Raw genomic sequence first — 17,022 nt, 5'->3', positions numbered from 1 at the left:
GCCAGAAATGATGCGGGGACTTCACTGGCTGTCCAGTGGTGAAGACTCCATGCTTCCAATGCAGGGGGCATGGATTTGATACCTAGTCAGGGAAGTGAGATCCTGTCTGCTGCACAGCATGGCAAAAAACCTTTTTTTAATTTAAAAAAGAAATGATGTCTGTTACCCACAAGCCCACAACAGAGCAGCTGCATTTGTCAAAGCAACAGTGATGCTGGAAATTCATGCAGGCACTTCCACAGACTAGCTCCCTCCCTTGATTTTTTTTTTTTCTCTATAAGGGATTTCTCTTCCACCTCCTCTTCTTCCTCCTCCACCCCTAGACATTACGAGGAAACATCTGTGGGATAACAAAAAATAATAAAAGTTTACAAGATACCAAGCTTATAAAGTTTTGTGTATAAGTCCCTGTCATGGTTCCTGCCTCCTCTGAGATGGTAGATGGAAGCTTTGTTCGCTTGTCTCTAGCTGTCTCCTTCCTAGAAGGATGAGGAGCCCCTAGGGTGACTGGAAAGGAGGTGGAAGGAAACACACAGAGGGCACCCTGGGCTCTGCTGAGGGTCCCACATTCCCTGGGGCTGATTTGATCCAAAGGAGAAAGCAACGGCCAGTGCTTGTTCACCTGGCCTCTTCTTTCTTCTTCTTTTTTTTTAAAATTATTTATTTGGCTGGGCTGGGTCTTAGTTGCAGCATGAGGGATCTAGTTCCCTGACCAGGGATCGAACCCAGGCCCCCTGCTTTGGGAACAGAGTCTTAACCACTGGACCGCCAGGGAAGTCCCTTCGGTCAGGTGCTTAAAAAACATCACATCATAAGCCAGTGATCCCACATCACAAGGCTTGTGGGATCTTAGTTCCCAGACCAGAGATGGAAACTGGGCCCTTGGCAGTGGAAGCATGGAGTCTTAATCACTGGACTGCCAGGAAATTACCAGGGGCCTGATTTTTTCTTTTTAAGACATACCTTAAAAAAATTATTTACGTATGTATTTATTTTTGGCTGTGCTAGGTCTACATTGCTGTGTGGGTTTTCTCTTATTGCAGAGAGTGGGCCCTGCTATTCATTTCAGCTCTCAGGGTTCTCATTGCAGAGGTTTCTCTTGTTATAGAGCTCGAATTCTGGGCCTCAGGGACTCAGTAGTTGTGGTGGAAGGGCTTAGTTCCTCCAAGGCATGTAAGGTCTTCCCGGACCAGGGATCAAATCCGTGTCCCTTACATTGGCAGGTGGATTTACTGGACCACCAGGGAAGTCCTAGGGGGTAGATTTTAAAGGTAAACACAGTTTATGGAGCAGAGACAAGCTGAAGCTAAGTACTATTGTATTGTTTAGTTGCTAAGTTGTGTCCAACTCCCTTGCGACCCTGTGGACTGTGGCCCTCCTGGCTCCGCTGTCCATGGAATTCTCCAGGTAAGAATACTAGAGTGTGTTGCCATTTCCTCCTCTAAGGGATCTTTCCGATTCAGTGATCAAAGCCGAGTCTCCTGAATTGGCAGGCAGATTCTTTACCACTGAATCAACTGGCAAGCCAAAATACTGCTGAAGTAGACATCCTGTGGAGGGCTGGGATGGTGCTTCAGAGGCTTGATGGACCAGCTGGTGACAGTGTGGAGTCTGGATTTAGAGTCCACTTGGTTCAGGATGTTTCATTTGCAATTTAAATGAACTCAAACTAAAAAGAACACTTACTGGCTTATGGCTTCAGGCAGGGCTGGATCCAGAAGCTGAAAGACTGTCACCAGTTCTCAGTAGCTCCATCTCTCCTCTCTGCTGTCCTCTGTGCTGGCTTTACCCACAGTCAGGCTCTCCAGGCTTGGCAGCCCCCACATGTTTATGTTCAGCTCAGCTGCCCCAGCTTTCCTCTCCCAACTGTTCCAGCCAAAATCCTAAGCCTGATTCTTATTGGCTTGAATTGGGTCATGTGCCCATCCTTAAGCCAATCATTGAGGGTGAAATTACTGCTTGGGCCTGGGTCACATGTTTACCCCAGATTCTGGGACCAGGTTAGCCTCACTCAACAATGTGAACTGGGACCTCCCCAGTGGCCCAGTAGCTAAGACTCTGGACTCCAAATGCTGCTGGTCAGAGTTCAATCCCTGGTCTGGAAACTAGATTTCACATGACGCAACTAAGAATTTCCACACTGCAACTAAAGATTCTGCATGCTGCAACTAAGACCCAGCACAGCCAAATAGATAAATACTTAAAAAAAAAAGAAAGCCCACACAACATGAACTAAAATTAAGGGGCATTTCCCAAAGGAAGATGCAACTAGAAAAAGGGTGAATGGATGGTAGGCAAAAACTTCACACCCACTCTCTCAGAGCAACAACTTCTGCCACCACCTGGCTGCGTGACTTTGTCTAGGCCCCTTATCTTCTCTGAGCCTCAGCTGGAAACTCAACTTGTTTCAGTCTTCATGTCCTTTCCTTTATAAAAACAAGGATGGGACAGAGGTATCCTGGGGCTCCTACTGCATTTGAAACCTCCATTGGACTAGATTACGAGGTGATTTATTAAGAATTTGGTTCCTTTGGCCTTGATAACCTCCATTGGACTAGATTACGAGGCGATTTATTAAGAATTTGGTTCCTTTGGCCTTGATTTATTAAGAATTTGGTTCCTTTGGCTCCTTGATGAGGAAGAGGAATGGAGACAATGATGCTGGCAAAGCATCAGAGTTTGCTTCCCCCTACGTTTCCTTAGAAGCGTTCAGCAAAGGGAAGGACGAAGTGGAGCCTGGATGAGCAGGAGGCCCAGCTGGGGGCACAGGGGAGCAGGCAGCCCTGTCAAGGTCCTGGTCTGGCTGAATTTGTGTTAGAATCTCAGTTCACCCTCTGGGGCCTTGGAGCACTCAGGGCTGAGCACAGGTGGAGTCTGGCACCTCCATCTGGCCCTCTGTTCTTCTTGGGAAGGCCTGAGCCAAGGAGTCCTTACCTGTTTGCACAGCATCTGGACAAGGTAACATGTTGGTTTCAAGGTCCCAGGCACAGCTGGTCCCTGAGCACAGTTCTGAGAGATGGCTACTTTCCCTTGGAGCCCCCAGGGCACTGCTGGAGGCTGGCCTGTGTGCAGCTGACAGCTGACCTATTTATGAGTAACCTTTCTTTACCACCGCTCTGCTGGTAACAAGGATGGATGCATTGTGGTTCAGAAGAGGTGAGGGATGACCCATCGCTCCTTCTGTTTCCCAGTGACTCAAAACCGGTTTGCCTGGAGCTGTGAATAAAGCCCCAGATTCTTCCACCTACTCCTCCGAACTTCTCTCTTCTCTTCCTAGCATCACTTATAGGAGGGTTTCTTTGCTGTTATGCTTATTACAGTTTCCTACAGAGTTGTTTTTTTAAATTTTTATTGCTATACAGTTGACCTATGATGCTTTGTTAGTTTCAGATGTACAGTAAAGTGAATCTGTTATACATCTACATATATCCTTTTTAAAATTCTCTTCCCATATAGGTCTTTACAGAGTATTGAGTCGAGTTCCCTGTGCCATACAGTAGGTCCTTATTAATTATCTATTTTACGTATTATAGTGTATATATGTCAATCCCAATCTTCCAATTTATCCATCCCCTCTCCCATAGAGTTTTATTCTCAAAGTGTATCAGTGTGACCTTTCCTGAACAGTCATTAGCCATCATATGCATGCACAATGCGTGCTACGTCGCTCAGTCATGTACGACTCTTGTGACCCCATGGATTGTTGCCAGCCAGGCTCTTCTGTCCATGGGATTCCCCAGGCAAAAATACCAGAGTGGGTTGTCATTTCCTCCTCCAGGGGATCTTCCCAACCCAAGGATGAAACCTGTGTCTTTTCTGTCTCCTGCATTGGCAGGCAGGTTCTTTACCTCTTGTGTCACCTGGGAAGCCCCTAAGCCATCACACTACGACTAAAAATGGAAGAGAAAATACATGGAAACATGAACCATTATTCAAGAGGAAAAAACTGACTACCCTTCTGGTTCCAGTTACTAGGGGGTCTTTGCCCTGCTGAGCTCACTGTGTCTGCTCCCAGAGTATGACTCCCAGAGGACTCAGCCTACCGACCCTCTAACTGTTGGTCTTTGGGACCCACTTCACGGCTTTCCATCTGTTGCCTCCCACCAACTCTCTGCCACCTCGGTCCTCAGTCCACAGCTGGGGGTGGGGGTGCAAGGCAGTAGCACCATCCCTGAAACAATGTGTGCAAGTCAGATGGTGATCGCAGCCATGAAATTCAAAGAAACTTGCTTCTTGGAAGGAGAGCTACGACAAAACTTGGCAGCATATTAAAAAGCAAAGACATCATTTTGCTGACAATGGTCCATATAGTCAAGGCTGTGGTTTTTCCAGTAGTCGTGTGCAGATGTGAGAGTTGGACCATAAAAAAGGCTAAGCGCTGAAGAACTGATGTTTCCAAATTGTGATGTTGAGAGTCCCTTGGACTGCAAGGAGATCAAACCAGTCAATCATAAAGGAAATCAGTCCTGAATATTCATTGGAAGGACTGATGTTGGCCACCTGATGGGAAGAGCCAACTCATTGGAAAAGACCCTGATGCTGGGAAAGATTGAAGGCAAAAGGAGAAGGGGGAGGCAGAAGAGGAGACAGTTAAACAGCATCACTGACTTAATGGACGTGAGTTTGGGCAAACTCCAGGAGATAGTGGAGGACAGGGAAGCCTGGTGTGTTGCAGTCCCTGAGGTTGCAAAAAGTTGGACACAACTCAGCGACTGAGCAACAGCATGACTTACCTTTGTTCAGATATTGACAGGTCACAAAGCTCATTCACTACACTACCTGTTCTACTTAGCCAACTAGTAATAGTGGTGGTGGTGGTGGTGGTGGTTTAGTTGCTAAGGCGTGTCTGACTCTTGTGATCCCATGGACAGAGGAGATTGGCAGGCTATAGTCCACGGGATTCTCCAGGCAAGAATACTGGAGTGGGTTGCCATTTCCTTATCCAGGGGACCTTCCCAACCCAGGAATCGAACCCAGGTCTCCTGCATTATAGGAGGACTCTTTACCAACTGAGCTACAAGGGAAGCCCACCGGAACAGTGGTTCCTACCATTTTCACTTCTTTTTCCTGGAGGATTGGCTGAAGGAATTGATTGACTAAGGAGTTGAGTTAGTTACAAATGGGTTAAAGTTTGTGATCTCTGTAGTTCCGCCTTTGGGTGAACTGGTCCACTAGTTAAGGAAGCAAGATAGGATCTTGAAAGTCTTGAACTATTTATATCTGCGCTTTTCTTTTTCCGGCTTCCTTTGCAACTCCTCCCTTAAGAGAAGGCATCTGAATTGCTGGAGGCACAGTAGGAAAGCAAATGCAGAGGAAACAGTCAATAGCCTCTTGGGCTAGACTCAGAAGGAAAAAGCTAGGGAAGCAGCAGAGTCACACTGAGAGACTCAGGAAAGAGGATGCAGAAAGAAGGCTCCCCCTTAGATATGCCCAGACCATGGGAGAGTCCACCGGGGCTGGGGCAGGAGGGGAGAATGGGGCTGGGGGTGACCTGCGCAGAGGTGGTGGAGCAGAGGTGCAGAGCAGGTCAGTCCCCGGGAGACCCTCCTTGCAAGTATTGGCCTCCCCCACTCACCCTCAGTTGACAGTGTGAAGCATCTGGTATTGAGGGGGGGCCACCAGTAGTTTTCTGGGGCTGCCATAACAGATGACCACCAACTGGGTATCATCAAACAAAACAGATTGTCTCACAGTTCTAGAGGCCGGGAGTCCGAGGTCAAGGTGTCAGCAGGGCTGTGGCCTCTACCTCAGGCTCTGGGGAGGATGCTTCCTGGCCTCTTCTACATGCTGGCATCCTTGGTGGTCCTAGGCTTGCAGCTGCATCACCCAAACCAACCTCTGCTTCCATCATCACAAGGCCTTCTCCTTCGTGGACATCTCTAAATCTCTCTTTAGAAGAATACCAGTCATTGGATTTAAGGCCCACCCCATTTCAGTATGACTTCATTTTTACTTTCATTTTTTTAATGTGTCTTTATTTTATTTTTTGGCCTCATTGAGAGGCATGTGGGAATTGAAGTTCCCTAACCAGGGACCGAAACTTTACCCCCTGCCTTGAAAGCATGGAGTCTCAAATATTTATTTATTTTTATTTATTTATTTGTTTGGCTGTACTGGATATTAGTTGTGGCATGCAGGCTCTTAGTTGTGTGGGATCTAGTTCCCTGACAAGGGATCAAACTCGGGCCTCCTGCACTGGGAGCATGGAGTCTTAACCACTGGACCACCTGAACTCATTTAGAAAAATAAATTTTTAAGACTTTTAAAAATTGAAATATTTTTGATGTACAATATTATATAAGTTACAAGTGTACAATGTAGTGGTTTGCAATGTTTTAAGTTTATACTCCACTTGCAGTTATTATGAAACATAGGCTACATTCCTTGTGTTGTATAATATATCCTTATAGCTTATTTTTTACATAATAGTTTGTATCTCTTAAGCCTCTGGGGCTTCCCAAGTGGCCCAGTGGTAAAGAATCTGCCTGCTAGGAGATGCAAGAGACGTTGGTTCGATCCCTGGCTTGGGAAGATTCCCTGGAGAAGGAAATGGTAACTCACTACAGAATTCTTGACTGGAAAATTCCATGGACAGAGGGACCTGGCAGGCTACAGTCCATAGAGTCTCAAAGAGTCAGACATGATTGAGCAACAGCACATACCATACCAAACCCCTACCCCTTGTTGCCCCTCCCCCTTCCCTCTTCCCACTGGTAACCACTAGTTTGTTCTCTATGTCTGTGAGTATACTTCTTTTTTTGCTATATTTACTAACTTGTTGTATTTTTTAGATTCCACACATAAGTGATGCTATATCATAGTATGACTTCCTGTTAACTTGACTGTATCTGCAAAGAGCCTATTTGCAAATGAGGTCACATTCACAGGTTCTGGGGGCTGGGACTAGGTCATGCATTTTGGGGGAGGGAGGGACACAATTTAATCTACACCAGGGCCCTTCAGGGCCCTGCTGAAGCTAAAACTCCAATACTTTGGCCACCTGATGAGAACTGACTTATTGGAAAAGACCCTGGTGCTGGGAAAGATTGAAGGCAGGAGGAGAAGGGGACGACAGAGGATGAGATGGTTGGATGGCATCACTGACTCAATGGACGTGAGTTAGAGAAAGCTCTGGGAGTTGGTGATAGGAAAGCCTGGCGTGCTGCAGTCCATGGGGTTGCAAAGACTTGGACGCAATTGAGAGACTGAACTGAACTGAGGGTCCTTCAGGGAGAAGATGACAAATGCCAGTGTTCTGGGGCACCCAATCTAGAAGGCTAGGCTTGTGTGAATAAAAACGTGGAGGTCAGTGTGGCTGGAGCAAAATGGGCCCAGATGAGAGAAGCCGGGAATGAAACTGGAGGAAAAACACACGTAGATCAAGGAGCACTTTGTAGGCCCCTGGTTAATCCTCTGGGTTTTCTCTGACCTACTTGGAGGCCAGTGGGGTAGTTTATTGGAAGGACTGATGCTAAAGCTGAAACCCCAACACTTTGGCCACCTGATGCAAAGAGCTGACTCGTTGGAAAAGACCCTGATGCTGGGAAGGATTGAAGGCAAAAGGAGAAGAGGGTAACAGAGGATGAGATGGCTGGATGGTATCGCTGACTCAATGGACATGAGTTTGAGCAAACTCTGCGAGGTGGTGAAGGACAGGGAAGCCTGGTGTTCTGCAGTCCATGGGGTCGCAAAGAGTCAGTCACGACTGAGCGACTGAACAACAAGGCAAAATCTTACTAAGTTTTAAAACCACCCATCTTGTGGCTCTAATGAGATAGACTGTCAGAGGTGAGGAGACAAGTATGAGGAAACTAAACCAAGATCCAGGTGAGAAATGGCAGCTTTTGGATGAGGGCAGAAGCCCTAGAGGTTGTTAGACATGCTCAGAGCCTGTTTCTATGTTCAAGGTAGGATTCACTCATAGAGTCCACGTCAGGTATGTAAGAAAGGGAATCAAGTACCATTCCAGGGGCTTCCCTGGTGGTCTGGTGGTCTGGTGGTTAAGACTCTATACTTCCCCTGCAGAGGGTGCGAGTTTGACCCCTGGTTGAGGAACTAATATCCCACTTGCCTCAATACATGACTGAGGGGAAAAAAAAGAAAAGGACGATTCCAAGAGATACTATACTGCTTTGGGAGACATCTCCTATGTTCTCTTTGCTGCAAGTAATAATAAACCCTTCTTTCTCCTGATTAAGAAAAAAAAAAAGAATGAGTTCATGATTCTTGCCTTGAACAATTGGAAGGATGGAGTAGCTGTCAAGTGAGATGAGGAAATGCAAGAAAGGAGAAGGCTTGAAGAAATGAAAGTTTAGCTTGATCTTGACCCTTGTAAGTGTAAGATGCCCATTTGACTTCCATATAGGCATATATGGGTCTCCAGTTCTGGGCCAAGGTCTGAGCTGGACATACACATTTAGCAATGGCTAGTGTATAGTTTCATTTGTTTCTTTTTCAGCCATGCCTTGAAGGATCTTAGTTCCCTGACCATATATCAAACCCTTGCCCCCAGCAGTGAAAGCCTGGACCCCTAACCACTGTACCGCCAGGGAAATTCCTGTATATTTTCATTTACAGTTGTAAGTACGGACGTAGCACCCAAGTTGTGAGTGTAGAGAGACAAGAGAAGAAAGCTGAGGTCTGGGCCTTGGGCAATCCAATGTTTGGAGATGGGGAGACTGAAAAGGAAAGCAGTTCCCAGATTTCCCCCTAGTTTAAATATTTGTATTTGTTATATTTAACTCTTTAAATAATTGAAATTGTATTTTGTGCAGGGTGAGAAATAAGATTCCACACTGATTTATACCTCCCTGCCCCCTAGAAAGTCACAGTAAATAACTTTTATCTGGAAAGACTCTTCCAGGTCTAACCCCCCAGCTTAATAATTATGGATGGGCCATTCTGCCATGCATCCATGTCTTCACTGGCAAATTGCAGTACTGGACCAAAGTAATTCAAGATGACCCATTCAAATCTGTTCTCAGAAATGCAGTGCAGCTTATTTACCAACCTCAAAAGAGTGCCATGCAGTTAGTGAAATGCCAAGCATCAGCAGGCTTCCAAGGTACCTGCTAGATCCTAAGTGATGCTCTGCTCCCAGGAAAAAGGCTGGTATGGAAAGGGAACAAATATTTGTGCAATAGACCAATTGTTACAGATGGTTCAGACATTCTTATCTTTTATGAATAAGTAAAAGTTCTGATTTTGAGTTAAGATGTGAATAAAGAATGCTCTTAAAAAAAAAAAGAGAATGCTCTTTATCTTAACTCTTAAGAGTTAAGATGCTCTTTTTAATGAGCTTCAAAAGTCGACTTGTGTTCCTCCATAAGGGATGGGTTGACAAAGGGGGATATCAACCAGAATCTCCATGATCTGGCTAATGTATCCCTTGTGCATTTCCTCAGTGCAAGAAACCATCCTATAGATGTTAACTGCACCTTATTCTTTTGGATGATTTATTGCATTTATATAATTCCTTTAGAATTTTTGTGCTTTTGATTGATTTCATTAGAAACACAAAATATTTTATTACAGAAAATACCTTCTAAGATTTTTTACATTTCTTTAGCTTTCATTTTTTTTATATGAAGGCTCTTATGAATGTACATTAATGACAAGGAGATACAACTTGGATTATTGATTTCTGAGGTTTATATTGAAGGTGTCATGATTTTAAACATCAGTTTGCCACATTTGAATGGATATAGCATTTATCTGAAAAGGTGGTAATTATTTGAAACAATGAAATGCTGAAGGGTATCTGGTTAAGAGTCAACCAGCAACCTCGCACACATCTGGTCAAACCAATGAAGCATTTGTAATCTAAAGATTCCATATCCTGAATCAGATCTTTGTCAACAAATAATGGTAACACAAAGATATCTGTGAAATTATTTATAAATTAGCCAAGTTAAGAGTGAGCCAAATGATCCTATAAAGACTATAACCTTTTAGATAAGTGCTATTAAATAATGAACTGTAAAACAGAGAGAAACATAATATATAGATGGGTAATGATTATAATGAACATTCTTAATAGTCTTGGCATCCATCAGAAAACCTATAACTTCTATGACATAGTGAAGAGACTGTTTTGGACTCAAACCAAAATACTTTAATTAAATGGTAATATTTTACCAGATAAAAACCAAGAATGAACTACTTTTTATTGCTGCGAGGTATAAACAGAATTCATAAGAAGGGATTTTGAGGAATGTGCAATTAAATCTCACTTGGGGGAAAGAGCTTCATTGGCTGGAAGCAGTTTCTGCATTTGTGAATTTGAAGGTGAACCAATACACTTTTTGGAAGAGAAATTTCCTTTTCCAGAAAGAGCCAGGACCTCTTTTTGTTGTGCCACCAAATATACAAAAATAAGAGATGAGTTATTTCAAACATTTGTTCAATTGAAGTTTTTTAGAAAAATGTTTTCATGCTTCATAGTTTGGCATGTAGTTGAGAAGTCAATCTGCTAAGTTTCACTGCTCAGAATCCTCTAAAAATAACGTGATTTGGGAAAGTGTAGCTGATTAATGAACATGAACTTGCAAAGACAAACAACTGATACTTGATTCTCATGAAATTGAACATCAGATAGTTGGAGGGAAAACAACAAGTTTCATATCTTCTTTAAAAAAATTCATTTATTTATTTACTGGGCTGTGCTGGGTCTTAGTTGTGGCATGTGGGATCTAGACCCCTGATTAGGGATTGAACCTGAGCCCCTGGCATTGGGAGCATGGAGTCAGCCACAGGACCACCAGGCAAGTCTCTGTAAATTTTGTGTATTCTATGAATATAAATATATATCTATATATATTTACTGTTTATTTCCAATTAGAAATATCTTAGTTACCTAGAGCTGAATTTAGTCCATGAAAATGTATCCAATATGTGTTCAAATATTAAAATACTTAGAATTGTATATGTCATTGTTTCAGGGTTCATGTTTATATGAACATTTGGTGATTCTGGGGAAGAGAGAAAGAGCAAAAGGGGCAGGGTCTCTGTCTCTTGGTCCCCCCTCCCTTGCCTCCAGCCCTAAATTATTCTGTAACTTGATGGCTACTGCAGGCGAGGTCATTTTTCATATGACTTTTTAATGGATTGGCTGTTTCACGCACAGCTGTTTTCATGTCATGAGACAGTGGAGTGAAATGTTCAAGGCTGAGGGAGGTCCCATCCACTCATCAGCAGAGAGTCATGCAGAAAGCCTTGTCCTTGGCAGGAAAAAGAGAAGCAGCTTGATTTCAAAGTTCTCACTCAGCAGACAGAGTAAGCCTCTAAGTCTGTGTCACCCTTTTCTGAATCTTGGACCCCCTTTGAAAACCCAAGCATAATGGAGCCACCTAATGTGAACAGCCAACTCACTAGAAAAGATCCTGATGCTGGGAAAGTTTGAGGGCAGAAGGAAAGGGGGGCGACAGAAGATGAGATGGTTGGATGGCATCATCAACTCAGTAAGTTTGAGTCTGAGCAGACTCCAGGAGATGGTGAAGGACAGGGAAGCCTGGTATGCTGCACTCTGTGGGGGTCTCCAAGAGTTGGACACCACTTAGTGACTGAACAATGACTACAAGGAAGTGCGTATGTCAGGCACTCACACAGACACACACACACAGGCATGCACGCACACACACATGCACATTCGCATTTGCTTCATATAATGTCTGGGGCTCTGTGACATCAGAATCAGATGTTTCCAGTCTTCCCTGGTGTTTCAGTGGTTCAGAATTGCCTTGCAATGCAAGGGACACCATTTGGTCCTTGGTTGGGGAAGATTCCACACGCCATAGAGCAACTAAGCCCGTGTGCCACAACCACAACAAAGCCCATAGGCCACAGCTACTGAAGCCCACGTACCTAGAGCCCGTGCTCCACCGGAGAAGCCCCTGCAAGGAGAAGCCCGTGCACAGCAACACATTGTAGCCCCTGCTCACCACAGCTTGCATGTAGCAAGACCCACCACAGCCAAAAATAAGTAAATAAATATTATTTTTAAACCACAAGCATCAGATGTTTCCTTAGATGTTGAAGAAAAGCATTTGTTCCTGGCTTAAAATGTGAACCACACTCTTGAAATCACTTTTTAAAATAAACAAGTATGGGACTTTCCTGGTAGTCCTGTGGCTAAGACTCCAGGCTCCAATGCAGGAGGCCCTGGTTTGATCCCTCGTCAGGGAACTAGATTCCATGTGCTGTAATTAAGACAGAATGCGGCCAAATAAATAAATAAAATATTTAAAATACACGAGTGCCGTGCACAAGCCCAATTAAAGGATCTGTGCTTGACTCACAGATGTGGAAAACAGACTTCTGGTTGTGGATGAGTTTGGGCTTAGCAGATGCAATCTATTACATATAGAATTGGATAAAAAACAAGGTCCTACTGTATAGCACAGGGAACTATATTCAATATTCTGTGATTAAACCATAATGAAAAGAATATGAAAAAGAATATATATGTGTAATTGAATCACTTTGCTATACTGCAGAAATTAACACAATACTGTAAATCAACTATACCCCTATAAAATTAAAAAAAGAAAGGACCTGTGCTTAATGATGTTACAAAGTCTAGACCAGCATCTAGTCTGAATTAATAGGTGGTTTCACACCATTACTTATATTTTGCCCTTCTGTAATCAACATTTGTTCTGTGGCTCTGTGATTCTAGGAACACTCACCAGGGAATGGGGAAGCTGATGAGAGAGGCCAGTTCCCCATTGCTGAGCCTCAGTTTCCTCATCGAGAACAAAGACAAAATTTGGATTAGTCAGCAGTTCTTGAAGTGAGGTCTGGGGACCCTTATTGGGGTCTGTGGGGTTAAAACCATTTTTGCAACAAACTTGGATATGATTTGGTTAAACTCCAGGAGTTGGTGACAGACAGGGAGGCCTGGTGTGCTGCAATTCATGGGGTCGCAAAGAGTCGGACACGACTGAGTGACTGAACTGAACTGAGGATATGATTTGCCTTTTTTCAGTCCCATCCAATGGGCAGTATGCAGTGGAGTTTTCCCAGAGGCTATGTGACCTGTGATGATGCTATTGTCCTGACATCTAAAGGAATGTGCATTTGTAGATTCTTTGAATTCAAATTTTCTTTTAATATTTTGATTATCTATTTGGCTGTGATCTTCCATCTTCATTGCGGTGTGTGGGATCTACTTTCCTGACCAGGGATTGAACCCTGGCCCCCCGTATTGGGAGCATGGCATCTTCATCACTGGACCACAAGGGAAGTCCCATATTTGTGTATCCTTATGTTTCAAAGACACTGGATACAATTCATATCGGAGAGAAAAAAACCTATCTAAACAAAAGTTCTTAGCATCACTCTAGTAGTTTCCTGGGACTGTTGCAACAAAGGACCACAAACTGGATGGCTTAAAATGACAGATATTTATTATCTTGCAGCTCTGGAGTCTAAAAGTCCAGTATGAAGGTATTGGCCAGGTTGGTTCCCTTTGAAAGCTGTGATAGACTGTTCCATGCTTCCCTCTAGCTCTGGTGACTGCCAGCAATCCCTGTAATCCTTGGCTTGTAGATACAGCATGAGCCATCTGCCTCCACCCCCTTGACATTCTCCCTGAGTATCTGTGTTTTCACATGGCCATCTTCTTATGAGGACATGGGTCATATTGTACTAAGTACACACCCTACTCCAGTATGTCGTTCAGTCACTAAGTTGTCTGACTCTTTGTGACTCCAAGGACTGCAGCATTCCAGGCTTCCCTGTCCTTCACTATCTCCCAGAGTTTGTTCAAATTCATGTCTGTTGAATCGGTGATTCTATCTAACCATCTTATCCTCTGTCATTCCCTTCTCCTCCTGCCCTCAATCTTTCCTAGCATCAGGGTTTTTCCAGTGAGTAGGCTCTTCACATCAGGTATACAAAGTATTGGAGCTTCAGCTTCAGCATCAGTCCTTCCAATGAATATTCAGGGTTCATTTCCTTTAGGACTGATCAGTTTGATTTCCTTGCTGTCCAAGGGACTTTCAATAGTCTTCTCCAGTATGACAATTAGAAAGCATCAATTCTTTGGCACTCAGCCTTCTTTATGGTTCAACTCTCACATCTGTACATGACTACAGGAAAAACCAAAGCTTGGACTATTCAGACCTTTGTCAGCAAAGTGAGGTCTCATCTTTTTCTTTTTTCTTTTCCAGGAGAAGGATTTATTAGTACTTACAACAAGTAAGAACACTACCACTGCAGAGCTTTTCTAAAGCAGTGTCTTGCAGTATGACCTCATTTTAATTAGTTATCTCTGCAAGGACCTTTCTTCCAAACAAGGTCACATTCTGAGGTGGCAGGGGTGAGGATCTCAATATCTTTTCTGAAGGACACAATTCAACCCAAAACAGTCACTGATAATATTTAAGGTGCTGAAACCAGAGTCTGATGAGGTGATTATGGGGGTTCTACAGTCATGAGGCATTATGAGATTCTAAGATAAATTTTCATGGATTTGAAATACTTGGCTTCTGTTAAGTTTGTACTTTTCTCACCTTGCTTATATGCAGAGTACATCATGCAAAATGCCTGGTTGGATGAATCACAAGCTGGAATCAACATTGCCAGGTGAAATATCAACAACCTCAGATATGCAGATATCACTTTAACAGCAGAAAGTGAAGAGGAACTAAAGAGCCTCTTGATGAAGGTGAAAGAGGAGAGTGAAAAATCTGGCTTAAAACTCAGCATTCAAAAAACTAAGATCATGGCATCTGGTCCCAACACTTCATGGCAAATAGATGGGGAAAAAGTGGAAACAGTGACAGATTTTATTTTCTTGGGCTCCAAAATCATTGCAGATGGTGACTGCAGCCATGAAATTAAAAGACACTTGCTTCTTGGAAGGAAAGCTATGACAAAACTAGACAGCATAATAAAAAGCAAAGACATCACTTTGCCAGCAAAGGTCCATATAGTCAAAGCTATTGTTTTTCCAGTAGTTGTGTACAGATGTGAGAGTTGGACAATAAAGAAGCCTGAACCCTGAAGAATAGATTCTTTCAAATTGTGATGCTGGAGAAGACTCTTGAGAGTCCCCTGGACATCAAGGAGAGCAAAATCTAAAGAAAATCAACCCTGTATATTCATTGGAAGGATTGATGCTGAAGCTGAAGCTCCAATACTTTGGCCACCTGATTTGAAGAGCTGACTCACTGGAAAAGACCCTGGTGCTGGGAAAGATTTAGGGCAGGAAGAGAAGAGGGTGACAGAGGATGAGATAGCATCATGGACTCAATGGACATGAATTTGAGCAAACTCTGGGAGACAGTGAAAGGCATGCTGCAGTCCATGGGGTCGAAAAGATGGGACAGGACTTAGTGACTGAACAACAACATCTTGCTTTTCAGGATATTTGTATGTTTACATTATCCTGAGGATCTAGTTCAGTGCTAACATCCTTGACTAGATGAGACAATTGCTGTTATCATTCATAGGAACCATTTTATTGATTTGTAGATGTTTATATTTACCTCAGAGATCAAAATATCAGTTAAAAAAAAGTGACATAAATTTAATGTATAGCTGTCAACATTGCCCCCGGTGATTAGAAGCACTGATACCAAAGTCTTTTCAAGGGGATTGAAGTCAGATAGAAGATTCTCCACTCTGAACAGCGGTACATTTCAAAGGCGCTCTCCAGGTGGCTCAGTTCAGTTCAGTTCAGTTGCTCAGTAGTGTCCGACTCTTTGAGATCCCATGGACCGCAGCACGCCAACTCCATTGCCAACTCCCAGAGTTTACTCAAACTCAAGTCCATTGAGTCAGCGATGCCATCCAACATCTCATCCTCTGTCGTCCCCTTCTCCTGCCTTCAATCTTTCCCAGCATCAGGGTCTTTTCAAATGAGTCAGTTCTTTGCATCAGGTGGCCAAAGTATTGGAGTTTCAGCTTCAGCATCAGTCCTTCCAATGAATATTCAGGACTGATTTCCTTTAGGATGGACTGGTTCAGTGGCAAAGAATCTATCTGTCAATGTAGGAGACCCAGGTTGATCCCTGGGTCAAGACCCCCTGGAGGAGGAAATGACAACCCACTCCAGTATTCTTGCCTAGACAATCCTATGGACAGAGAAGCCTAGTGGGCTACAGTTCAAAGGGTCATAAAGAATTAGACATAATTCAGTGACTGAGCAATACAAATTAAACATTTCAAAGAGCTGGTTTCTAAACTGGATCTTAAAGCCCATTTTCAGCTTTGAGATTCTATGCAAAGCAAGTGGAATCTTTGTTTACTGGGAAGGGCACTTGACACTTCTCTTATCTGTTGCTGAGCTTATCTAGATTGGTGAAAAGACCTTTGTAAACTGAGCACCAGGATTTATGTTTAAAAATGTGGAGAAGAAAGAAAATGGCTTTTCCTAATACTATGAGGAGTCTGTGATTACCTTAAATTTTTAAAAAATTGAACTATAGTTGATTTACAATATTGTTTTATTTTCAAGTGTACAGCAAAGTGATTCCTTGAATATTTTTTTTAAAAAAGCTTTTTGTTAATACAGGAGATAATAGATTTTGAAAAAAAATCTTTTCTTCATATTTGCTTCAGGTTTTTGTTCTGTTTTATTTGTTTTTGTCTTTTTGGTCACTCAGCTTGTTGGATTTTAGTTCCTGGCTTCCCTGCTGGCTCAGACAATAAGGAATCTGCCAGCAATGAGGGAGACCCAGGTTCAAGTACTTGGTTGGGAAGATCCCCTGGAGAAGGACATGGCAACCCACTCTAGTACTCCTGCCTGGAGAATTCCATGGACAGAGGAGCCTGGTGGACTACAGTCCAACAGGGTCAAAAAGAATTGGACACAATTGAGTGACTAACACTTTCACTTTTCCCCAGGATAGAGGTGGTGATCAGTTGTTTCAAATACTGCTGATGGATCAAGAAAGTGGAGGACAGAATCGCCTCTTCTTTCTAGTAATGTGGAGTTCATGCTGACCTCAAGAGGAAAAGTTTTGGTGCAGAGGTTGAATCAACATGAGATTGGAGTGGATTTAAAAGAGAAGGGGA

This window comes from Oryx dammah, unplaced genomic scaffold (assembly GCF_014754425.2).
Source record: "Oryx dammah isolate SB20612 unplaced genomic scaffold, SCBI_Odam_1.1 HiC_scaffold_21, whole genome shotgun sequence".
NCBI classification, from domain to species: Eukaryota; Metazoa; Chordata; class Mammalia; order Artiodactyla; family Bovidae; genus Oryx; species Oryx dammah.
The sequence above is the reverse complement of the archived record's forward strand: the minus strand, read 5'-3'. Positions refer to the sequence as shown.